General features: G+C 40.8%; 1 protein-coding gene across 4 annotated transcripts in view; it reads right to left on the bottom strand.

The window, feature by feature from the left end:
• Window positions 1-20,808, bottom strand: part of KIAA1328 (KIAA1328 ortholog) — a 381,040-nt gene that overhangs the window by 85,989 nt on the left and 274,243 nt on the right. The gene's annotated exons all lie outside the window — the stretch shown is intronic.

Raw genomic sequence — 20,808 nt, forward strand, 5'->3', positions numbered from 1 at the left:
AGGGTTCTCTGATTGGCGAAATTTAAAAAAATCAGTATAGCTTGCCAGCTCTATGCTTCTAGACAGATTTGCTAGGGCATCAGGCCGCCAAGTGGTATAAATTAATATCTGAATATTTGAATAAGAAACCACAAACTAGTCTAAAAGACATTTGGAGCATTGAGATAAAGCAGCAGATTTCTGCTACTCAATGGCCATGGATTTGGTCTTGGAGGATGAGATGTACAGCGTCAGCATCTATGAGACAAACCTGTTTTTGTTACACAGATCTTTTTGGACCCCAGTTCGTTTGTAGAAGTTAGATAGTTCTAAATCTAATAGATGCTGGCACTGTCATCTTGAAATAGGGACACTGGATCATCTGTTGTTCTATTGTCCTTTGATACTCAATTTTTGGAAGTCGATATGGGGACATATCACTAACATACTGGAATCATCGATTCCATTAACCTATGATGTTGTCATCTGTGGGATACTATTGCATATTAAACCCCCATTGGACATGTATAAATGCCAGTTTTTCATTATCATGACCTGGATTGCCATGCAAATGGTTACCACAATTGGAAAAATTGGGATCAGCTTAGTTTTACCTTTTGGTGGGCGAATTTATGTTTGTGTTATAAGTATGAGAAAATGAACGCTGACATATTGGGGCATAATAATTTATTCAGATTAGTTTGGGGTCTGTTAACGACTTTTGTTACTTCGGTATAATTGTCTTTTATCTTTAATTTCCTTTAGATTTATACATACATCCAGGGATGAGTGGGAGGGGGGGTATCTCCTTTGTTTTAATCCTTGATTGAATGTACTGGAAGGGAGTGGGTGGTAATTCATTTTGTATTGTTACTGATGGATTGTAAGTGCTGATTCTGATTATTAATGTATGTATAATTTTATGCACTTTGTATTAGCCTTGAAAATTTAATAAAGATTTTTTTTTAAAAAAAAAGAACTTCTAAGCAGATAGATTTATATGAAAAAGAGAGAGGTATTTTGTAGTGATTATTTTGTTCTCTCTCATACCTGTATATATTATTGGTATTTTTATATATCCCAGGGACTAACCTGTCTTCCAAAACTATTGAAGCAGGAAACACACCATAGGTCAGAAAAACTCCATACAGTTCCATTGTTCAAACAACATTCAAACGTTGTCCAAATATCAAAAGTGATCAAAAAATAAATCTAAACTAAAACTTAATTTTATAGACCGGGTCTTAACCCAAAAGGTGCTCGACTTGGTTTATAATAATGTAAATATAGTACATAAACATAGAAGAAGAATGTAATCTAGAATGGCTTAGTTTCCAAAGTGTTTAGTAAACAAGAAAGTTTTCAGAGCTTTCCGAAATAAAATCTAAGTGAAAGCGATAACTCACTTTGTATAAAGGGTCCACTTGATCACCGGCAGTACGAGCAGATATTCAAATATTTCAAGGCTTGAATAATCCTTCAAAACTTTGTGGTCAGTCACTACTGCTACATCCACATATCCAAACGCAGCACCTTTTTCGCTACTGCTTCATCAGGGGAGCCACCAGCACATTTCCATCGGGTCTTTCTGTTTGCAGGGCTAGGTCAGCTTAGCTTTCCTGCACGTCTCCACTCAGGACTTCCTTCTTCTCTCCCCTCTCTCAGCAAGGCAGAGAGAGAGGCAGTTTTTAAGACAAATGCTCTGCTGAGAGAGGGTAGAAAAGATGGAAGCCCTGAGTGGAGACATGCAGGAAAGCTAAGCTGATCTAGCCCTGCAAACAGAAAGACCCACCTAAAGTGACCAGATAAGCACTGCAAACACATAATACAGACCCCCACACACTACCCCAGTGATCACCAACCCTTCCATACCCCCATAAAAATATTAATCACAACATGAAAATTCAGCCTCCAGAACATCATCACCTGGCAGCCTGGCATAGGAAAGCCGTCTTGGGGGTGCATTAGGGACTCATGGAGAGGAGGACCCATGCCCCTGTAATCACTGCATTGATACTTAAACATGTGAACTCCCCTATACACCCCAAAACCCTTTTTTACTGGAATATAAGTGGCTCCTGCAGCCATAAGGGCTATTGGGGTGGTAGATAAGTGGGTCTAGGGGATTCTGGAGGTGGTTTGGGGGGCTTATCATGACCTATAATGGAGCTATAGTGAGGAGAAGAGATGACACCCCTTTTGTGAAGTTCACAGCAGTGCCCTGTAAGGTACCCCACTATTTAGGTGCCATGTCTGGGTATTCAATCCATCACTTTGCAGACCCCTCCCATGTCCAACAGGGCTTGTTCTTGGCGTTTTTGACTTGGACGAAAAGTTGGACGAAAATATGGTATAAAAATGGACGATTTAGTGACTTGGACGATCAGATCGAAAGGACGTATACTTAGACGATTTTTGAAACAAAAAAAAAGTGGATGTATTTTTCGAAAATGTGTCTTAAGCTGTTTTTTACTTTGGACGACTTGTGATTTGGACGAAAACGGACTTAGACGTTCCTTTCGATTATGCCCTTCCAAGTATTCAGATAAATTCTTCCCTCTGGAGAATGCAATACACGGATTATCACGAAAAGCTGGATGGAGTTGAAGAATATGCCAATGGGTACATATACTTTGAGCCACCCTCGAGGATTGAGTGGAACGACACAAAACAAAAATAGAAGACAATTCCTTAGTCCTTTGGGTAAGCAGAAGATCTCTACTGGCATGCCATGCCCTCAAAAAGGCTTTATGACTAATGGATTTAGGATAACCCCAAGATTCAAATTTTTCTTCTAAGATTTTGGCCTCCCTTTTGAAATCAGTATCAGTGGTACAAATCCTTCTGGCCGTAAAAATTAACCGATGGGTATGGCAGATTTTAACCTTTTTGGATGGCAGCTGGAAAAGGATAGACAATTGTTCCTTGCTGTGGGTTTATGGTGCACCTTCGTGAGTATTCTGCCTCCTACAAAATTAACAGAATGTTGGCTACTGGTAATGGTGAACTGCAAGCAAGAAGTCAAAGAATTCATCCAAGTAATAAAAGTGGTAAGATGTTCTTTGGTAGAAATCCATAGTAAAAAAATGTCATCAATGAGGCGCAAATAGCATTGTACCTGTTGAAAATGACTACTGGAGTAAAGATGTTCTTTCTCAAATTCTGACATAAACAAATTGGCTATGCTGGGGGCGGCAGTTGTCCCCATTGCCACTCCTTGGCATTGCTGAAAAAAAATAGTGTCAAATTTGAAATAATTCCTTTTCAAAACTAAACTAGCAAGCTCCATAAGAAAAGTGGTAGTTATTCTGATAGAAGGCTGACGAGAAAGTAAAGTCTGTTCAACTGTATTTAGGGCCTCATCTTGAGGTATGCTTGTGTAAAAGGCAACTACATCAAGAGTGACTAGGTGAACCTCAGTAGGTGCAGTATAATTCTGAAACTCTTGCAATTTACATAAGAAATCTGTAGTGCCCTTGATATAGGACCTTGATTTGCTCACAAAAGGTTGAAGAAAATAATCCAAAAACTGAGATAAAGGTTCCAAAACAGTATTTTTTAGGAACACAATGGGTCTACCTGGAGGGGAAACTAAAGATTGTGAATTTTTGGAACAGCGTAAAACACTGGAATTCTTGGGTTGAAAAGTTGAAGAAAATGGCTTTCAGCTTTGGTGATTATACCTTGAATCTGAGCTTCTTGAACAATTCTAGTTATAGTGAATTGTAATTCCCTGGTAGGGTCACTATCTAAGGAGATATAATTCTGTTGTTTCAAAATTTCACCCTCAGATTGTTGTCTGTTCTGTACAACAATGGAACCTCCTTTGTTAGCAGGCTTAATTATTAATCGATGATCCTGTTGTAAAGTTATGAGAGCTTGAGATTCAACTATAGGCATATTGACATACTGCTTTCTACACTTCTCCCTCCCTATTCAAAGGGTTAGGGGCAGAGCCAGCCCGCGAATAGGGAAAAATCATGAATAACTTTTGGCCGGCTCTGACTCACCACTGGACCTTACCTGGTGGCCTAGCGGTGACATGGGACAGGAGCTATTTTCCTACACTCCTGCCCCATGCAGAGCCATGCTGCTGAGTTCCCATGGTCTCATGAGACTACAACAGGAACCTCCTGTTGTAGTCTCATGAGACCACAGGATGCCGACACACAGGTTCCTAAATTGCTCACCTCAGCTCAGATCTCTGCTAGTGTGGTTTGTACATCATGGCGCAAACATACCATTTCAGATTTTAGATCTTTTAACCAATCCAAACTGTCTGCTTTGTAATTTTTATATTGGCAGATAGTTGAAAAGTGAGGTCTTCTTCCTCAGATTCAGAGTGCTATTGTGGTGCCATTTTTTTCTGGTTCATTAGGGAAGGACCGGAATCAGCCCCCCTATTTCTCTCCCAAATTATTGCCACACCAAAACAGTTCTAGTTTATTTCTTGTCGCCATATCTCCCATGGAACTTCTAGGCTCAAGAACAGGATTCAGAGTGTGTGGAGAACTCTGCTTTCTGATAAATATCGGATGTCCCTCAGGAGCTCCAAATGAAGCAACCATTCAGGAGCGTGACATTACTTCCACCCATACAATCCTCTTTCTATCTTTTCTTGCTGAGTATATTGTTTTCAGCTACTATTATTTTGCCCATAATTCTTAGCTACAGAGTGCATGTATTCATTTTTTCCTGTTTCTTTCTAAATGCACAGAAGACAACTCATAATAGAAGAATACCAAACAAAATTACTGCAATACAATCCAAAATGATAAAATTGGAGCCAAACGATAAAATCCCAGGATCTTTTCCAGGACTAACATACTTCTGAATAATAAAAAGAAGCATACAAATAACTGTACTCAAAAAACTCAAAATCCCAAGACAAATTACATTGCATCTGTAATTAGCTTAACTAAATCCCTCTGAAGCAGCATCAACCTCAAACCATCCATTATTTGAAAACACAAATGTATACATAATAGAGCCTATTGCAGGGGTGCCCAACAGGTCGATCGCGATCGACCAGTAGCTCGCCAAGGCAAAGTGAGTTGATCATCCAGGACTCCCTTTGCCTTGGCGATCTATCGGGCCGATCAATCTTCCTCTCCCCGACGTCAATTCTGCCATCGGAGAGGAAGTTCGGGCCAGCCAATCGCTGCCTGGCTGGGCGGAACTTCATCTCCGACGGCAGAATTGACGTCGGGGAGAGGAAGATTGATCGGCCCGAAGCAGAGAGAGCATGGGGCGGCGTCGGCGTCGGGGCCTGTTATCCGTTGGTGGCGTTTGGGTCCTGTTCCCCGATGGCAGCGGCAGTGGCTTGGGGAAGGGCAGGGAGAAAGAAAGAAAGGGGGCAGGCAGGGAGACAGAAGGAAAGAAGAGAAATAGGAAAAAAAGAAAGGGGGCATGAAGAGAGAAAGCAAGAAAGGGCAGGGAGAGAGGAAGAAAAAGTTGGGGGAGGGAATGAGGTTTGGAGGAGAGGAAGCATACAGGCTGAAAGAAAGATTGGATGCACAGTCAGAAGAAGAAAGTGCAACCAGAGACTCATGAAATCACCAGACAAGGTAGGAAAAATGATTTTATTTTAAATTTAGTGATCAAAATGTGTCTGAATTTATATCTGCTGTCTATATTTTACAATATGGTCCCCTTTTACTAAACCACAATAGTGGTTTTTAGCGCAGGGAGCCTATGAGCGTCCAGAGCAGCGCTGGGCATTCAGCGCAGCTCCCTGCGCTAAAAACTGCTATTGTGGTTTAGTAAAAAGGGAGGGGGGTGGGTATTTGTCTATTTTTGTATGGTTGTTACTGAGGTGACAGTGCATAGAGTCATCTGCTTTGACCTCTTTGAAAAAACCCCGGAATAGGAATGATAATTAACAATTCTATGCGTACAGTGTGCGTTGTGTTTTTTTTAAATTTTATTGTTGGTAGATCATTTTGATTTGGTCATTTTAAAAGTAGCTCGCGAGTCAAAAAAGTGTGGGCACCCCTGGCCTATTGTATAATATGGTAAAAATTTTACTGTGGTTATGACCTAAATCTACAGTATACTTTTTGCAGTGTTGTTCATTCAAATATAATAGGCAAGAATGACCACAAGCTATCTGCGTTTTTAACCAGGCCCCTTGAATTCAATGAGACTTTTCAAGGCACCTGAAAAATGTGTGTGCACTACATAAACCCATGAACAAATGACCCTGTGCTCCGTTAAGTCATTTCTACTTTTATCTGTTTACTAATTTTTTAAAAATGCCCCAGAGGTCTTACAGACTTATAATGACACTTTGAGAAGAAGTTGAACAAGAGGATACCAATAATAGCCAGTGTTAGAGCAAATTATGCCGTGTGCTCCCCCTACCTAGGAATGCTTTTTCTGTTCAACAAGGATGAATATATCTACTCTGAAATAGCAGAGCGTGTTGAAAGGTTACTATCCTGCAGACATGACAAGCATCAACACGCCACGCTTGGGTTTTTTTCTCCTTGCAGGCTAGTTACACACATAAAATGGGAAAACAGCAGTGGACGATGTTGAAATGTTTCATTTTGTCAACTTCATATCGCGACAGTCCTGCTGAGTCTAAATGGCAAGTTTCAAAATGTCATTCAAGACCGAATAACTGCTTATTATTTGCATTCCTTAAAAAGTTGAAAAAAAAAACATTAACCTTTTGTTTTATTGAATTAAAATGCCACAGAAATGCTGATGCTGTCTTGGGAGAGTGGAGCACTTTCACAGAGAAGAATAGCTGTCATTTATTAGACACAAAGAACAATTACTTGATGGGACTCTTTCTGACAAAACGCAGCCTGGTATTCTTATCATAAAAAGGCACGGTAAAATAAATAAATAAAAGGAACGGAGGCCTCAGAGACCTGAATAATTTAAAGCCACATTTGGTGCAATTTGAATTTTTCTTCGGGGAGGCAAAGTTAAATACCTTTAATTTGTTCTAATTATTTCAAATTTGCAAGTTAATTATAGCTGATCATTAAATAACAAAAAGGACTATCGTCTCCATAGAGTTTTACCTCCTACCCTCTGCATTACTTAGGCTAGATTTTAGTATGCATGAATTAACTTTCTAAATAATCACGGTTTGACTAAATGGCTCAGTAAAATGAGCTTGGATTCTCTGAATAAGCATTAATGGACATTAGAAAGGCTATTGGGAGCCATGTTACTTACATTATAAGTATTTTTAATGGGGTCTTATTTACTAATCTTTATGTAGTGCTCAAGTTAGGGCACCATATAGATACATTAAACTGCTTTTTAATGGCATAAAAGTCACTTCTTCAAGATGATAAAAACAAATGTCCATTTAGAGTCAACTAAATTCATTTTTAAATGAATGTGGGGAAACTGATGGATTTTAACTTGTTTTAGTTACTCATCCAGATGAATCAATCTAACATAACTGTAGGCTTAGTCTGGAAAAAATCATTTTATAGATGATCTGATGTACTGAGCAATGAGTGCTGTGCTGAAGTTTTTCGGCTAGTAGCAAAGTAATACCCACAATCCATCGGTCTGTGACAGCTTTGTGCTCCAAATGCAGAACTTGGAATCATCTGAAGAATTCTCTGATTTCACGCATGAAGGAAGAGAAGAGCAGAAGGTGTCTGAGCTTACCTAAGCAAATTGAAGTCTGTCCTTCAAATCCTCTGCTTCTGAATGAAATGGTATGAACATAAGAAACGCCTTCACCGGATCAGACCTAGGTCCATCTAGTCCAGCGATCCGCACACGCGGAGGCCCAGTTAGGTGCTCCCTGTTGGAGACCCGGATCTCCCATATCCCTCGATATGATTTGCAAGAAGGTGTGCATCCAACTTGCGCTTGAAACCCTGAACACTAGTCTCTGCCACAAGCTCCTCTGGGAGAGCATTCCAAGCGCTCACCACTCGCTGTGTGAAGCAGAACTTCCTGACATTTGTCCTGAACCTGCTGCCACACAGTTTCAGGCTATGACCTCTTGTCCGTGTCACATCTGAAAATGTCAGTAATGCTTCTTGCTGGTCTATTATGTCAAATCCTTTTAATATTTTAAAAGTCTCTATCAAATCCCCCCTCAATCTTCTCTTTTCGAGGGTGAACAGTCAAAGTTTTCGGAGGCGTTCTTGGTAGCTCAAATTCTCCATACCTTTGACTAGTTTAGTGGCTCGCCTCTGCACCCTCTCCAGCAGAGTTATATCCTTCTTGAGGTATGGAGACCAATGTTGGACACAGTATTCCAAGTGTGGTCTGACCATCGCTCTGTAAAGTGGCATTATGACGTCCTCCGACCTACTCGTGATCCCCTTTTTAATCATGCCCAACATCCTGTTTGCTTTCTTTGCTGCCGCCGTGCATTGTACTGATGGTTTTAGGGTTCTGTCTATCAGGACCCCCAAGTCCCTTTCTTGTTCGCATTTGGCTAATGTCACACCCAATATTCTATATTCATGTTCTTTATTTTTCTTTCCCAGATGCATCACCTTGCATTTGTCTATACTGAAATTCATTTGCCATTTTATCGCCCATTTTTCCAGCTGGTCCAGATCTTTCTGAAGATCCTCGCAGTCCCTTGGAGAGCCAACCCCCCGACATATTTTTGTGTCATCTGCAAACTTGATATATTGCATGTCGTTTCCTCTTCAAGGTCATTTATAAAAATATTGAACAAGATGGGTCCAAGAACCGATCCCTGGGGCATACATTAGTTAGGTAAAGAAAAGTGTATACGAGGAGGAAGACAAAGAAAGTTCTGGGGAGGCGGAGCTAAGATGGTAGCAGTTTGCTGAGTGATGCTAGAGCTTCCATGTGGTAATTAACTTTTTTTTTTTTTTTTTCTTTATTGATTTTCAAACTATAAATGCGCCATAAATGAATCACATATATGTACATTGTATAATAAGTGCAGCAAACTTTCAAATATTACTGCAACAAAGAAATTTCCCCCTCCCTCCCAGCTAATATACAAACAAATAACTCAAACCTTCATGAAACCATTCATAAAATCATAACATTCCATTCCATTCCCTTCCTTACCCCACCCTCCCAGGATGTGTACATTTTCTTGCTTATAAATAAAATAAATTATTCCTCTTTACAGTATTTAACCAATGGCTCCCAAACATCCATAAAATTCTTAAAGCATTCCTGTTGTATGACCATACAACGCTTCATTTTATATGTATAACACAGGGATTCCCAACAGAATGTATAGTTCAACCTATCCCAGTTTTTCAAATTTCTTAAAATAAGCTGCATGGCAACCCTGTCATCACTAATAGAAGCTTGTTATTATTCATTGATAGTTGACTTTTGGCTCTCATAAGAGTACCAAATAAAATGGTATCATAAGATAAAGCCACTGGATTCTCTAACATGGTATTTACTTGATCCCAAATAGATCCCAAAACTGCAGAATCAAGGGAATTTTTATAAAATTTTCTAGAATGGCTCCTAAATGCTAAGGAAAGTTCATGTTTACCCAGCAGCTGTAACTCCCGTTGCTTTGGCTGAACTAGACATCAAACGTTATGCTCGGCTTCTTCCAAATGCAACCTCAGGCCAGTCCTCTACTGCAGCTGCCATTGGTAGCACACCAGAGCTGCCTGGAGGGAAGTCAATTCCAGTCCAGGTGTTTACTTCTCTTTGATTTCCTCCATGTTGTCCCTGGAAGAATTAGTGGCTGACCAGCTTGGACTTACAGTTGCTGTGGGAACAACTCCAGAGGTTCGGGACCAATAACCCATGTTGAGAAGTGAGTCAGAAGCCTCTGTGAAGGATGTGGTCGGCACCCAACAGTGTGAAGAAGGAGACGCTAACCCAGTAATGGGAGCTCAGAATATCATTGTGGAGAGGAATACTCAAGAATCTCATTGGTTTCAGGTACGATGCCATCTGTGCCAGGAACTGAGATTTCCTTACAGACAATATGGCAGATGTTGGTAAAGATGGACAACTCACTTTCCAAGTGTACCACAAATTTGTCCTCATTGGTATATACTGTAGGACAATTATCTCAGAAGCAAGATGTTTCAACCCAAAAGCTTCAAGATATTCAGGCAGCAGCAAAGACAGAATAAAATCAGTCTGTCATTATTTTTATTTATATTTCTTATATACTGCTTTTTAATCAAAGCGGTTTACATTCAGATACTCTAAGTATTTTTCCCCATCTGTCCCGACAGGCTTACAATCTAACTTTTATATTGGAAACCGCCTAGATTTCAGGCGGTATATAAATGTGTTAAATAAATAAATGAACTATGGTAACCTAAGGCAATGGGGTCCACTTCAGAATGCGCCTATCCTAAAGTCACATATACTTTAACAGTCCATTCTTGTTATTCACAGTTGTATGGTCACCGAAAATGTTTGCGAACTGCCAAATCACAAATAATGAAATGCTGAATCTATGGGAAAGCAGAGGTTAGATTCCAGCAGTACACATTGTGCCTCAAAACTTCAGAAAGTGAACAATGGATCCTATTAGGAAAATAGGGTTAGGTTCATGGCTGGGAAAGCATTTGGAGTACCAGAAGATGCTTCTCTGGATGCTTGGGAGCCATATCCGGAAGCAAATGCCAGACCGCAAAGTAAAAGTAAAGAAAGCAGGAAATACAGTTAGGGGAGAAGACAAGATGGTGGATGGCTGTTGACGGCGTCCTGAATGTCCGAGACTATACTTGTTGCCCCTTACCTTATTGCATTAATCCTCGGATTATTAATTGTTTTTTGCCAATGTCACACACTAAGAGGAAGGGAGTGATGAGGGCCGTGATGTCTCCGACCCTTTCATCTTCCCCAATCCAGTCCACGCTTCCTCAGATTTTTGAACAGCAGATCACTGCCAACACTTGGCCAGGAAATCGGGGGTCAGACTCCTCGACAATCTCCATGCTTCCATGTCCAGCAGAGGTGCGGAGTTTTGAATCAAGCCCCGGAAGAGAGGAGGAGGAGGAGACTCTGGAGCTAAACTTAGGTGAAGCTTCTTCTGTGATGGAATGGCAAGGTGGGAAGAGCGAAGGAGGGATTGGAGAACTGACCGCTGCACCAACAGTTAACTCTGGAGACACTCTTTTAGCCCAAAAGGAAGCTGGATATGACAGTGGGGACAACAGCACAGGATATGGAGGTACAGTATTGGTAACTAAAGTTGATGCTTTCTCCTTAAATGTTGAAAAGTTACGACAAGACTGTATGGAAAAGATTCAGACAGAGACTAATACCTTGAAAAACTCTATTTCTGCTGTTATTAAAAAACAGAATTTTCTCTCTCGGAAGATTGAACAAATAGAGGATTTCAATAGACGTTTCAACCATAGGGTGTTAAACTGTCCAAAAATTGTGGCTTTGTCTGCAGTTGAAGTATTTAAGAAATTTCTACTAGAAAATTTGAATTTTCCACAGCATATTATTTACCGGTTACTAAAGATAAAATGAATTCTGGAACAGGGGACATACCTGCAATTGGAAGTGGGATTACTAATCATAATTTTGAAGATCTTACAGCAATATTTGAAGATTCTCTTGTTGAAGTTAAGGAGCGAGCTACTTTGATAATGAATTTTGTGTTTGAACCAAACCTTGCCTCTGTTATGAGAATTTACTTTAAAAAAGGTATAACTCCTTTTTGTGGTTTAAGAATATTGATATACCTGGATGTGACAAAATTAACCCAGGAGAGACAAAGAGTTTCTTATAATGAGAGAAGAAACAAGAAAATTAGGAGCTACCTTTTTGCTAGCATATCCCTGTAAATGCATGGTTAGATATTTGGGACTGAGATATGTGTTTTTCCTCCCTGAACATCTAAGATCCTTTTTGGACCTCAAAAAGTTAACCAGTGAAACAGGATGAAATTAAAAATGAAGAACAAGATTTAGCTGTTTAAGCCTTGTTTCTTTGAATTGTATTAGATATGATGTCGCCCAATGATCTATCTCTTGAAAACCTGACTGGATTGCGGCCCTCTAAGACAGACATTTGATATCCCTGGTGTAAGAACATAAGAACATAAGAAGTTGCCCCCGCTGAGTCAGACCAGAGGTCCATCCTGCTCAGCGGTCCGCTCCCGCGGCGGCCCATCAGGCCTAGTGCCTGAACAGTGGTCCCTGATTAATTTTGTAACTTACCTCTAATCCCATCCCTATAATCTACCTCTACTCTTATCTGTACCCCTCAATCCCTTTGTCTTCCAAGTACCTATCCAAAGCTTCTTTGAACCCCTGTAGCGTGCTCCTGTTTATCACATCCTCCGGTAGCGCATTCCATGTATCCACCACCCTCTGTGTGAAAAAGAACTTCCTGCCGTTTGTTCTAAACCTCTCCCCTTTCAATTTCTCTGAGTGCCCCCTTGTACTTATTGATCCCCTTAATTTGAGAAATCTGTCCTTGTCTACTTTTTCTATGCCCTTCATGATCTTGAAGGTTTCTATCATGTCTCCTCTAAGTCTCCGCTTTTCCAGGGAGAAAAGCCCTAGCTTTTTCAGTCTGTCAGTATATGAGAGGTCCTCCATGCCCTTTATTAGCTTAGTTGCTCTTCTTTGGACTCTCTCAAGTACCTCCATGTCCTTCTTGAGGTATGGCGACCAGAATTGAACACAGTACTCCAGGTGCGGGTGCACCATAGCACGATACAGTGGCAGGATGACTTCCTTTGTCCTGGTCGTGATACCCTTCTTAATGATACCCAACATTTTGTTTGCTTTCCTTGAGGCTGTGGCGCACTGCGCCGACGCCTTCAATGTTGTGTCTACCATCACTCCCAGGTCTCTACTGTATATGCATATGTGACTACTGAAATGGGGGTATTTTCGCACTTAAAAAACATATTCCCCTATAAAATTACCCTAAAATTACAAATTAGGCAACAAATTGTTAGACTGAGAGGAGAAAGAAAAAGAACAAAAGAAGATAAAAAGGAGAACAGGAGAAAAGGAAAAGAAAACCCACATTCATTTTTTAATTAAAGGCAGGGCTGGTTTTAGACATGCTGGGGGCCCAGGGCAGAAATTGAGGGGGGTCCCTCTTCTACCTGGCCCCTCTCCCAATTTCCCCACCCGCCATTACTACCACTTATAAAACAACTTTAAATGACTTCTTCACAAGCAAAACACATACAGACTTTCACCAAATACAGAACAATGGATCACAAATTAGAAATAGAAATATGAATACCAAAACTGAACTGGAAACCCCAAAAAGTTTAACCTGGCAAGTACCGCATTTTTCCCTCCCCCCCAAAAAAGTGGGTGGAAATAAGGGTGCTTTTTATGGAGTGAATATAACAAATCCCTGGTCCCGCGCCGCTCCATGATTGGCTGCCGTCAGTCTCATCCCTTCTGCAAAGCCCTGCTCCTTTTTGCAATCTAATCCATGCAACTCTCAGCCACACAGCTTCATGCGTGCCCTTCTGTTTTGCAGCAGCTCGCAGTAAGGAACCCTCGCGAGGATCGTTCATCTCCACGCTGCAGACAGAGGGAGAGTTGCAGAGGAAGGAAGGATCGGGGGGTCACATATTTAGCAGCCCGGACTGGGGGGAGGGTTTCAGAGGAAGGGAGGATTGGGGGTTGTTCACTTTGCAGGTGGGAGTTGCTCATTTTCTAGCCGCAGATGTGGCTGGTGGGAAAGATCGGGAGTGGCTTACTTTAGAGCTAGTGGGGTGGGGGGGGGGGTGCAGAGGAAGGAAGAACAAATCAGGAGTCGCTCCTGTTGCAAACTGGGGGCAGTAGATCAGGGGTCATTGGGGTAGAGGAACTTGTTTTGCCCCCCCCCAGGACTTTTTTATTCATTCTTTCATTCATAAATTTTGCCTTCCTGTCCTCCCCTCCCAGGCTGCTCCTGTCCCCTTATTCCCCATGACCCGGGCTGTCCGTCTTCCTGCTGGCTGTAGCATTTTCTTGATGTGTGTGTGTGTGTGGAGGGGGGGGGGGGGCGTGCTTAACTCCCCACACTGGTTTATTTCAACAGGAGGGACAAGCAGGTCCACGGTGGTGGTGGTAATAGTGATGGTGGTTGTTTCAAGGACAGCTTCCCTGTAGGTTCTCTGGTATGGGGGTATTTCCCTGTTTGTTTGTTTTTTTTTTTGGGGGGGGTTGCCAAACGGAAAGGAGTTGTCCATTGCAGATCCTTGCACTGGGGTTTTTGCAGTCTGTCCACATGTTGCCCTTTGAGGAGCATCTATAGAGAAGTTTGGAATGTAACATCAGTTCACCTTTACTACTACTATTTATTATTTCTAAAGCACTGAAAGGTGTATGCAGCGCTGTACATTTTAACATACAATAGAAGGTCCCTGCTCAGAAGAGCTTACAATCTAATTTAGACAGGACATTTCGGCATTGGGGAGATTCTGGTACAGGAAATGATACAGTAGGTATTATGAGCCAGCAAAGTAGGCAAAAAATGTTAGAAAATAAATTTAATGCCTACTTTGACCCCTTCATTGCTTCTGATCTGTATTTTGATTCAAGTCATAACTGTTTCAGCAGTCATGGCATATGACATGAACATAGGATTTGCATTATGAAGCTTTGAAGCCAATTGGAAGCAAAGATATAATTACACAAAGAAATATTAGTACTTTATTCAAATTTTGGCCATTTTTTGGGTGCATGTATCTCAACTGTATATTGTCCAATTTATCACCTGAAAGAGTTTCGTGTTTTGTTTTTTTTGCTATAAAAGCCATTCTGTTTTGTATTTGATCTGGCCTTGCTTTGGCTAGAAGTTAGGTCTCAAATGCACGCATTATTTACACGTGTATACATGCAGTGGTAAAAAAGGGCATCTTTGACATCCTATTGTGTAACATGCAAATGAGTTAGAGGTGTGAAATTACATGGTGCAGCTAAGCTTGTTGGGCTTGCCATGCTAACTCAGGTTACAACCTCCACTGCTTTCACATGCTCTTGTAAATGGCCTATCAAAATGGGCATTTAATTGTTGGTGATTCATTGCAAGTTCAATATATTCAGTTGAACTCTGCTCTCCCTTTCATAGTCCACATGTTCCCCTTTATGCTTTACTTCAATTCTGGCAGGTACAACAGAAAGGCAAGGGAGACAGCCTTTCAACCAAAACCAAGTTTTTATTAATAAAGAGTACGGTCCCAACAAGGATTCTAGTTTCGGCGTATATAAATGCCTTCCTCAGGGAACACTATAAAAACATATAAAGCACAAATAAAATACATTTAAAATACAAAAAATAAAGTATTTTTAAATAAATATATGTGCGTACATCATGGTAACATGCATATATTGAGTCGGAATGAGACGCATGTTAGAACCAAAAGAAATTAAGGCACAAAAATAATAAAAATGTTGAAAGCTAATCATTCCAGAAAGAAATGATGAACCATCACCATAAAAACATAGATGATAGAACAGGCAACGATCTCACATGTGGCCCAAAAAAAAAAAAGAGAGGAAACAGATGAAATCAAACAAGCGAGTGTGGAAGAGAGAGAAACCTAGAGTAAAGAAAAGAAGAAATAATGTACCGTATTTGCCGGCGTATAAGACGACTTTTCAGTACCTTAAAATCCTCCCCAAAGTCGGGGGTCGTCTTATACGCCGGGTACTGTTTACATGCCCTTACTTTACATGCCCTAACATCTCCTTCCTTACCTCCTTACGGTGCTTACGGTACTAGTAAACCTGCCGGGACATCAGCGGGGCCATGGCGGGACATCAGTGTGACAAGGGTGCCAGCTCCTTCATCCTGCGCAGCGGGAAGCAGCGGCGCTCTGGTCCCACCCCTTTTCTCTTGACTACGTCTCTCGCACATGCGGCCGTGTGTGGAGTCTAGCCCTTAAGGAAGTTGCGGGGGCGAACAGGAGGCTTTTGAAGGCTTTTAAAGGGAAACTGTCATGCCAGCAAACTTGCTAGGGACTTGCCCGGCACTTGCTCTCTCCCTTTATGTGTTATCTTCCTTCTATCATTGACAGTTTCAGTTTGGTTAACAGTTTAGAAAACAAATAGCATGGCAGCTCCCATGGGTTTATTGTTCTATTCAGCTTTAGTGAATTAATTAAAATTGTTGAAATAAATTCTGATGTTCTTTTAAGTTTTATTTGTTGTGCAGAAGGTGTGCGGAAGAAGGGGTAGTCTTATATGGCGAGTATATAACAAACTCTATATTTTAACTGTAAAAGTTGGGGGGTCGTCTTATACGCCCAGTCGTCTTATACGCCGGCAAATACGGTACTAAGGTGCAAAGACCAAAATCAATAACAAAAAAGAAACAAAAAATAGTTATTACCCTCTAGCTATCAGCTAAGGAATGGGCATTTTATCTTAGAAAGCCAGGAGAGATGTCATTTGTTACAAGGTAGAAAAGGAAAATACACCAGCTTTCAATCCAACACAATTTTTCTTCTTGTCTAGCACAAAGCAAATAGAGATGCAGAACATTCATAGTAAGGAGCAGAAAGCACAATGATAACTTCTTGACATTTTGAGAAATCTGCCTGGACAACTAAGCAATTCACTGGGTAACCCCATCAGGCTGAAACTTCCCTCCCCTCAGTAACTGGACACAGCTACCGAGTTCCATAAGGTGGTGGATGTAGGGTAATGGATGGGATAATCAAGGAATTCAGTTTGAAACTGAAACAACATGCATTACTGGAATTATCTTGCCTAATTGTACCTGTGATCTCTGCGGTGTCAGGTCAAAAGCGCGCCGGGACAAAGGCACGCCCAGACAATTGAGGGCAGCGCAGGGGTGCGCGCCGTAGAAAATTACTGTTTTTAGGGCTCCGACGGGGGGGGGGGCGTGATCGTGCCGCGTTATGGGGGCGTTGTGGGGGGTTGTAACCCCCCACATTTTACTGAAAACTTCACTTTTTCCCCATTTTTAGGGAAAAAGTTAAGTTTATAGTAAAATGTGGACGGTTACAACCCCCCAAACCCCCCATAACGCCGGCGCGATCTCTATTAAGTAAACTGGGGGGCTCCCCAACAAAACCCCCCGTCGGATCCCCTAAAAACTGTAATTTTCTTTGGCGCGCGCCTCCGTCTTGCGCTCAGTTGTCGGCGCGCGCCTTTGTCTTTCGCGGGGTTGTCTATGAACCGATCTCTGCTAGTGCAAATTCTTAAATAAACTCTGTAGGAACTTTCCCTTTGAAAATGTACTTGTTAACATCATGTAAAGTCAAGCAACTGACTTGGTCACAACAGCCGTGTCTTCAAAGAAATCTGTAAGTTAGCTTGAACTGCTACAGAATTTTGCAAACCTTCCTGTAATTCTTAAACTGCATATAAGAGAGGCATGAGAAAAAAAATATAATATACTGCATGTCAGATGCAAATAGCAATATTGCTTACCTAAAACAGAGCAGATTAAAAAGAAAAGAAACAATGAAAACCAAAATCAGAAGAAACAGTGGTAGAAAAGCTCTCAAATTCTCAAGAATACAGTCAAACCTTGGTTTGCGAGTAACGCGGTTTGCGAGTGTTTTGCAAGACGAGCAAAACATTCTTGCAAATCGTGACTCGCAAACTGAGCGTTGACTTGATTTGCGAACACCCCCCCCCCCCACGCGAACCGGCATCCCCCGCCCACCCAAACAGAAGCCTTACCCCATCTGGCACCGGCACGCAGCCCACAGGACGTGCCGGTGCACGAAGATCCTGCCTCTTGCCTGGGCCTTGAGCATCTGCACATGCTCAAGGCCTTGTGGATCTCGCTCTCTCAGACAATCAAGCAGCTCATAAGACAAACAAAAGAATAGAAACTAACAGCCAATGAAAAATGTGTGTGTGGGGGGGGGGGGGGGTAGAAAATGAATGCCTTTTTTGTATGTTACATGTCTTTTTCCTTCCTTTCAGAACTTCTGCTTATAACATACTTTTTCTTGACATTATTTTTTTTCTGAAATTGCTCTCCTGTGGCAGGTGTTGTCTCTCTTTTCATTCTATTTTATTTAGTTTGAAATGGTGTGCTCTCAAAGCTAATACCACTAGCTTATCAATATTCACACTTCTACTCCATTTGCATAAGCAATACAAACATAAACTGCTCAGGCTTTTTATTGATGTTCTCTTTGGATTTTCAGATGACATTTGACAAAGTCCCCCATGAGAAATTCTTCAGGAAATTAAAATGTCATGGGAGAGGAAGCAATATCCTGTTGCAGAATGGTAACTGGTTAATGATTCTTTTTCCCAATGATGAGACATGAAAAGTGAAGTAGCCCCAGTCAGTGATCAGTGCTGGGACCACTGTTTTGTTTTTACATATTAATTAATAATCTGGAAAAAGAAGCAGTAAATGTGATCAAATTCTCAAATCACATTATTCAAAGCAATTAAAACATGAGTTGAAGAGGGGAGTGAGTCGGGCCGGTGTGGGAGAGTCGCTCTACCGCCGGATGCTCCTGCTAAGTGCCGCCATTATTGGGAGCCCAGAAGCACCAAACCTAAATATAGGGCAGCTCCTTTGCCACCAGGAGTTGCTCCACAGGGATCCAGTACAAGAAATTATCTCAGACCTCACCTGCCCATATGCAAGCGTAATTGTCTTAGGTGACATAAATGTCCACTAGAGTCTCAAGACAATGCTAACATCTCCAAGTTCAAAAAATTCCTCCTCGATAGTCTACTAGACTTAAAATAATCAGGTTCTACACCAAAAGGGACATACCTCAGATATTATAACATCCAACCCTCCCCCACCTCATCATGGATACAGAATGGACAAGTATGGCGGTATAGAAGAATAAAGTTATTATTATTATTACAGTTCCATGGTCAGATTACTACCTAGTCTGTTATTGAGAAAGACATGGAGCAACCCACTGCTTGCCCTGGATCAGTAGCTTGGAATGTTGCTACTCTTTGGGTTTTGGCCAGGTACTAGTGACCCAGACTGGCCACTTTGAAAACAGGCTACTGGGCTTGATGGACAGTAAGGCTACTGTTATATTCTTAGTGTCTTTCAATCTTATCCTGTACATGCAATTACATCACTTTCTTTTCCAGAGATAAATTAAAAAAAGATTTGACATCGATATGTGAACATTTCTTAAGAAATAACTCGTATAATCAGTTCTTTCTTAAGAAATGTTCACTTATCGATGTGGTGCGTATGTTGAGCTTTGGATGGTGTGTTTTTGGTACGTGAATGTGAATTGCGACTGGGGTTTTTTCTGATCTTCAAATGAACCAAATTTTGCAGATTGCGACTGGACTGTATGACGATATCCCGTTCCTTCATTTCTCTTCTGTATATTGCCTGTTTCGAATATTCCACCCAGTTTTGTACCTATTGTGGGCCTTGTGTCCTTGTACTGTTGGATTTCTGTACATTCTGTGTTGCAATCGCTAATAAAAATATTATACAAAAAAAATAAATAAACAAAGAACTGAATATTTCATGGGAGTCCTAATTTTTTCACAACTGTATTTGTCTATTTTTCTATAGTTGTTACTGAGGTGACATTGCATATTTTAAAGTCACCTGCCTTGACCTCTTAGAAAACCACCCCAAATATAAATGATAATTAACATTTTCTTTGTGTAGTGTGCTTTGTGTTTTTTTAATTTTGTGGTTATCATTAGGTATTAATAAGATTATATTGCATGTAAATGAAAAAAGGATGGAAGAAATTGCATTACAATTAGTACTATTAATATGGGGGTGGCTTCAGGGGCGGGTCTGGGGTGGAGCTTGGGTAGGTCTGGAGTGGAGCTTGGGCAGGGGTACTCGGTTGGTATTTGTTAAGCTTAAGGGGTACTTGGCTTGAAGAAGTTGAGAAACACTGTTTTAAAGTATTACATATTTATTGTATGCTACCAAAATATATTTGTCCTCTCATTTTGATTCTATTTGCTCTTCAGTCCTATATGCAGCCCCACTAGATCCATGGCATAGGAATCTGGTTTCATATTGCTGGATTTTTGAAAAAGGTTTCACGATGAAGAGATCTTGGCATTCACACCTTACAAAAGTACAGTGTGAAACAATACATTGGCTTTCAATGGATTCTCAAAGGGTAAAATGGGTGTGTTGCAGTTCTTACACCATTCGGAAGCAGTGCCCAGGTCATGCATAATACCTTTATTAATAGTTAGGTTGCCCTATGGAAGGGTATTGCATCTTATTGCACTTTTAGACAATCAGTTAAGACCTGTTGTTCAAAAAATTTGTTCTTGATTGATGACTTTTATAGTTCCATACTGTATTTTTTCATCATTGAAATATTGTATTGCCTTTCTCATTGCTTTGTATTATCACTGGAATGTCCAGTCCTTCTTACTCTCTGAACCGCCTAGAACTTTTTGGGTATTGGCGGTATAGAAAAATAAAGTTATTATTATAATGTAACATTATGGTACTCAAAACACAAAGGAAACACACAACCCCACATGTAAAAATGTAAACCAAAAAAGGAGAGAGGAAGGGACACGGTCAACCAACTTCAGGGACAACCAATTTATTGAAAATATATAAATAACTGATACATATACACAAAATTATGCAGGCCATTCAGCTTATACGGAAGCCCGCAGTGTTTTTCTTGTTTGCAACCATGTTAAGCAGCAGGTTCTGAACAGGGTATCAAGAATATTCCTTTTTGGTTTTACTACCTGTATTCTGGCGCCATCTAGTGGGCTTCATTCATATACCCCTGAGGAAGGCTTTTATAGCCGAAACACGGACCGTGTTGGGGTCCAGCACAAAAAGTATTGAAAGACTCTTTGTTAGGCCTGCATAATTTTGTGTATATATTGTATATGTATTAGTTATTTATATATTTTCAATAAATTGATTGTCCCTGTAGTTGGTTGACCGTGTCCCTTCCCCACTCCTTTTTTTGGT

This window comes from Geotrypetes seraphini, chromosome 1, assembly GCF_902459505.1.
Source record: "Geotrypetes seraphini chromosome 1, aGeoSer1.1, whole genome shotgun sequence".
NCBI classification, from domain to species: Eukaryota; Metazoa; Chordata; class Amphibia; order Gymnophiona; family Dermophiidae; genus Geotrypetes; species Geotrypetes seraphini.